Source organism: Natator depressus, chromosome 1, assembly GCF_965152275.1.
Source record: "Natator depressus isolate rNatDep1 chromosome 1, rNatDep2.hap1, whole genome shotgun sequence".
Taxonomy (NCBI): domain Eukaryota; kingdom Metazoa; phylum Chordata; order Testudines; family Cheloniidae; genus Natator; species Natator depressus.
The window spans coordinates 152409898-152415897 of NC_134234.1; the positions used below are offsets into that span (position 1 = coordinate 152409898).

The following is a 6000-nucleotide window of genomic DNA, read 5'->3' on the forward strand; positions in this document are numbered from 1 at the left end:
GAGCTGGGCAGCGTGTCCACCCTCTGTGTGCCCCTCCTGTATCCTGCCTGCCCCACTTGTGTAGTAGAACTTTAAAGTGTGCCTCTGTGGCAACAGAAGTGGGGGCTGGATTTGCCCCATAAAGCATTGCAACACCCAGCACGAATGTTGCTTCTAGGTCATTTTTGGAAATGGAAGGAGCCAGATGGCAGGTACTAGAGAGCTTGAAATGGCAAGAGGTATTAGGAGGAGGAAGGAATAGGAAGGAGAATTTGCTGATTTCCTCCCAAAACCAGGAAATTCAGTTAACATGGAAGAGTCCGAGCCCTTTGCTACTTCAGAATGTGTGACTAAACAGCAGCTTTAATAGACATATACATGTATATAGCTTTTAATAAACTATTTAACCAATCGGTCACAATGATCCTTAGGTCTCTGTTCCAGTACTTCAAATTCATTTAATATTTATCTGGACACTATCTCACAGGTGGTGGATTAATGTAAGAAAGCTAGTACACTCAACAATATCATGGAGGAGACATTTACCCTCAAATTCACTGATATGGTGAATGTGGAGACAAATCTGGTCATGAGTAGCATGTCCTTGCTAATCAGTAGTAGCCAAGAAAGTGAGCATCAAGGCAAGAGCATTGCAGAAAAGACCTTCACCCTGAGGAGGGGCTGTGCATAGCCTACATGGATTGATTTAACTAATATTCTATTAAAACCCTTTCTGAATCACTGCAGGCTATTGTATAGCTCCATACTTAAGTACTTTTTAAATGCATATTATTTAATTGACAGACCATTACTGCTCCTTTACAGCCATTACAGTCCATCATATTGTAGTAACCCGAGTGTGTAGCTGTCATTAAGTTAATACTGCTATAGGTACTAGGAAAGGATCTGAGAAAAAGTTACTGCACATGGATTTATAATGGAAACTGCAACTCAACCTTAACTATAGCAGTGCAAATGTGCTACTGTAATGCATGGCATTTTAATGCATAATTTAGTGATTTCAGGGATGCCTCTTCCTAGAATAATGTTAATAGCTGTTCTTATTACTTTCCAAAAATGCATTAGTCCCACAGTACTGCATATTTCAAAGCAATGGTTTCAGAGTCTTGTGTTATACTTCCCAACCATTTTCTACAGTCTTTTAAGCTGGATCCCTGCACCAGCTGTAAAAGTAAAGGACATCAGAGGGCATACTGCTACATTATGATCCAGTGAAGAGAAGAAGGTACTGCTATATCTAAATCAATGTTCCATAGCGTGTATTCTGAGTTGCCAAATAAGTTCTTATACATTTATCTGTCATAAGATTGCCATATATTACAGTGGTAATGGTGATACATTTCAGCAATTTCTTCTTCCTTTGCTGATCAGATACTCCTAATTGCTTTTTACCCCAACTATCCTTAGTGTGCAAATACTAATTTGCAAGTTTAAATAGATATGCTGTTTGGGAAGATAAGATTTTGTAAATAAATACAGTATCTTCCCTGGAAGAGGAGAAAATGATTTCACATTATATTAAACAATTATTTAGGTAATATTAAATCTGCTCCAGCTTAAAATGTTTAGATATAAACAAATTTTAACATCCACATTTCTTCTAAGAGGTATATTCTAATATTTTATGCTATTTTATTTATTTTCACAGTTGATATGGTTAAAAAATACTAACAGTGACAGACATTGTCACATATTGTACCTACAAAATCAGTAGCATTTACTGGATCACAATAAAAAATGAAGTCAAGTCAAAGTTAATCAAATCTTATTAAATCTCATCCTATTAAATGGTACTGACAAAGTATATTTTATACTAACCATATTTAGGACTAGTCAGCTCCTCCATATAATCTAAGAAATTTACAACACTAAAGACTTAAGCCTTACAATACTGGGAGATAAATACTATTATTCCCTTTACCAGGAAGCTGATGCAGAGAGGTTAAGTGATTTCCACAAGGTCACACAGAAAGTCAGTGGCAGAGCTGGAAGTAGAACTCAGACGATTTGTGGCCCAATGCCAGTGCTTCAGCTGCTAGTTAATGCTGCCTTTTAATGAGCCTGCAGAGGGCAAAAGTGAGTCAACACACAACAATACTAAGGCCATGTGTACACTCCACTTATATCAGCAAAACATATGTTGCTCAGGGGTGTGAAAAACACACCCCTGAGCGACATAAGTGGAAGTGTGCACAGCGCTATGTCAGAGGGAGAGCTTCTCCAGCCAACATAACTACTGCTACTTGTTGAGGTGGTTTTATGTCAATGGGAGAGCTCTCCCCAGTCTGCATAGAGCGGCTACACAAGATCTTACAGCGGCGCAGACGCATCGGTGCAGTTGTGCCACTGTAAGCTTGCTAGCGTACACATTGCCTTAGTGTCACCATTGTGATGCGGCAAAGGAGAGGAAGGGTATTAGCTTTGGCCTAGGATGACCAGACAGCAAATGTGAAAAATCGGGACGGAGGTGGGGGTGGGGGTAATAGGAGCCTATATAAGAAAAAGACCCCAAAATCAGGACTGTCCCTATCAGCTCTGTTCACCCTACTTTGGCCCAACGAGCTCTTTCCTGCTCCTTCTTTTTAGGGACAGACAAAGGTCTGATACAGGAAGATGTTTTTGTCTTCAGAGCTTGTGATCCTTTTAGAAACCTTACATGACTGGGCAAGTGCCAGTCACCCAATGCTAGATCATAACCCTTAGATCTGTGCATGGAAGGTCACCTGTAAGTTTGGATAGGCCCCTAGCTATGTGATGGTGTCCCCATTTTGGATCTGTGAAGGTCTCTCTCTGTGGCTTGGGACTCCATAAGTCAATTGGGGGGGGGAGGGGCGAGGGGAGAGACAGTATTGTTTTACCTCCAATACCCCATTGGGAATGCACAGGAAAGTTACTGCTGCCTGAGAGTGTATAAATTTTCTTATAGAGTACTTCTATGCTTTGGGATTCCCCTAAAGGAGGATCTACTAGAGGAAACCGTGGCAACACTACAATGTAGTTGTTGCCCCTTTTAGACCTGGGCCACTAGTCAAAGTTCTGATGTTTCAGCTGGGAGAACAAATTGATGGTGGAGTCTGGTGTGCCTTTTGATACAATCATATTTATTGACAAGGAAAGTACAAAGTTCTGCTTCTCTAAAGACAGGAAGAACCAGGAACAAAGTTTCTTAGCTTACAGCTGCAAGCCTCTTTAGCCAAGACACCCAGAAGTGCGCTCTCTGGCTTTTTCCAGGATCACAAAGTGCTCCCAGGCTACTGCTTGGCTTTCTTGCTTTTTGTTTCTGGCTCACTTTCTGTTCTGTATGTTCTCAGTTCTTGTGTGTTCTTCCTTCACTCTCCTCCCCCTCGCCTCATTCCAGTAAAACCCTCCGCACACATGGTGCTAGTTTCTGGGCAGCATCTATTAGGCCTTGTTTTAGGTGCGGCCCCCTTAACTGTCTCTTACAACTACGTTCAATGAAGGTATGTTTTTAACTCAACCCATAACAAAGTTTCATCCAGCTCATAATATAGTGATGCTGCAAGACACCTGAAGGGTGACCAGGAGGCCTCAGAGCCAGTGTGGAGCATAAAACCCTCCAGCTGATTACAGGGGAATCTATGAGGTATGGAGGCTGGATCTCCTATATCTATTTTTGGGGAAGTGGGGCAAACCCTTCCTCTCCAAACCCCTGCTGAAAAATTCAGAGGCACTCAGAAGTCTGTGTGTGTGTGTGTGTGTGTGAGAAGGGGGGTACAGGTTGGGGGGCGGAGAGTTTGAAAAAATACACAGTATTATTAACTAGCTTGGCTAAAACCACATTGGGCCAGAGCCTCCACAGCTGTAAATCAGTGTAACTCCAATCTCCATCGATTTCAGTGAGCTTTATTGGCTGGGGGATCTGACCCATAATCAGCAAACTAAACATGCTGGTGATCTTGACACGACAGCCCTTAAAAGCTGCTGCAGGAAGAGCTGTGGTGTATCTTGTCAAGAGACATAAAAATAATTTTTACTTCATCCAGAAAATCCATCACCTTCAGTGTGGCTGCTATGGCCATGCTCTAGGCCAGTGTGCTACAAATCCCTCAGAACCTTTTGCTGAAATCTCACTATACATGTGCAGTAAGCTGTGGTTTTAAAATGGTAGAAAGCAGTGGTTCCCAGACTTTGGGTCCTGGCCCCAAATGGGGCCACACCATCAGGATATAGGGATCTCAATGATCCCTACTGTGCGGAGGTTGCCATTTTGCTCAGCGCAGTGTGACCTCGCATGTGAGGTCATGAAGCATGCCATTTCGCTGTACAAAATGACATCCTCCTCACAGCATGACTTCATATGCACCATACATATGAGGTCATGCTGTATAGAGAATGCCATTTTGTAGAGCAAAAATGGCATCCTCCATGCAGCATGACCTCCTATGTATGGTGTGTGCGAGGTCACACTGTGCGGAGAACACCATTTTGCGCTTTCAAATGGCATCCTCCATACTGTCTGGAGTACTGGCAGGAAATATGTCATTAAAATGGGGTCATGCCTGAAAAACGTTTGGGAACTCTGGTGTAAAATAATAAAGGCAACTAGTAAGCATTATGAACTAATCATCTGTCAAAAGGCTTGAATGCCAAGTTTAACGCAGGATGAATTTTTATGGCCATGTTATTATAAACCTTGAAAACAGAGGTTTATATACTGGAAATGCTGACAAGCCCTGAGCTACAGTGCTATGAACAGCTAATTGAATCCCATATTCCCCAGTGTTCAGGGAATCAATAGCTATTAGAAACAAAGGGCACTGCCTTAAAAGCCCAATATGCATCTCATATGTATGGGGATTTTCTTAAGGCAAAAGCCCAGCTATGAGACTCTAATATGGGAATATGCACCAGACGTCAGAAGGAGAACTGAGCTCTGAATATTTAGTTTGAAGCCTCATGCTAAAGCAAAATTAATGGACTAGCCCTAAGCAAGCACCATCATTCATTCTTTCCTTCTGAGTTAGCAGGATACAAAGTCTTGCATGCCAGTGTCAAAAATTGCCAGCCCCCACAGAATCTTGAGTAGGGCAAAGGCACTCATAGGAAAGGCAAAGTTTCAATCAGGTTATTAACATACCAGAGAGAAAGGAAGAAAATCTATTTATAGAAGCAAAGTGGTGCAGCTACACGATGGTCTCACAAGACCGACTAGTGACATGTTACTTACTTACTCATGCATAAAAATGACACCTTATGGTACACAGATTGCTGCTCAGCAATACCCTGGGGCAAAGGAACCCCAACCCCTCCTTGTGGCAGCAATACCTACCCAAAAATCGTGCAGAGACATGATGTGGTGGCTGCTCCAGCCTGTGAAACGACACGCAGCTCCTTCATTGGCATGCAAGTGCCCTTCACTTGAGCAGTCTGCAGTGAGACAGAGCGAGAGGTTCTGCCGGAGAAGTGTTGTGCTTGAACACAGCTAAACAGTTATTTGCTCTTCTGAAAGGAAGCTGTTCTCCTTCTTAACAGAAAACCCACTGAGGCTGTTTTCGGATGGCTTTCGCTTTTCTCATAGCTAAGCTGTATCCCATATTGCTTCGAATAGCACTTGGTAGCAGGGTCAGATCAGGACAGCGTTAGATCCTTTGTACGTGTGTGTGAGAATTTTTCATGCTGGCAGGGGAAGGGAGGGGAAGAGAGAAATAAGAGAATTCTCAGTTAAATATTGTGCATTCTCCAGGAATCCAATGGAAAGGATTTTGTATCCACTGCTCATCTTCATTTGTTTTGCAGTTGCTTGCTTTTAAGATACTGCAATATTGTTTCCTAAAGCATGTTTAAAATTAGTCCCTGATTCAGCAAAGCACTTAAGCACAAACACGTGAGTGGTCCCACTGAAATCTATTGAACTAATCACATATTTAAATTAACCATGTGCTTACGTGCTTCGCTGGATTGTGGCCTTTCTATGGGAAGCTTTAAACACTTGAAGTCAGGTACTATAGTTGCTCAAACTAGTCTTTACAAAATAACTGC

The 6000-nt window shown here is 42.2% G+C and overlaps 1 long non-coding RNA gene across 1 annotated transcript in view; it reads right to left on the reverse strand.

Moving 5' to 3' along the window:
* The window catches only part of LOC141983312 (uncharacterized), a 42778-nt gene extending 37132 nt beyond the window's left edge, over positions 1-5646 (reverse strand). The window contains exon 1 of the long non-coding RNA XR_012638348.1: positions 5291-5646. This is a non-coding gene — a long non-coding RNA (uncharacterized LOC141983312). The remainder of the gene's footprint in view (positions 1-5290) is intronic.
* Positions 5647-6000: the final 354 nt, after the last annotated feature.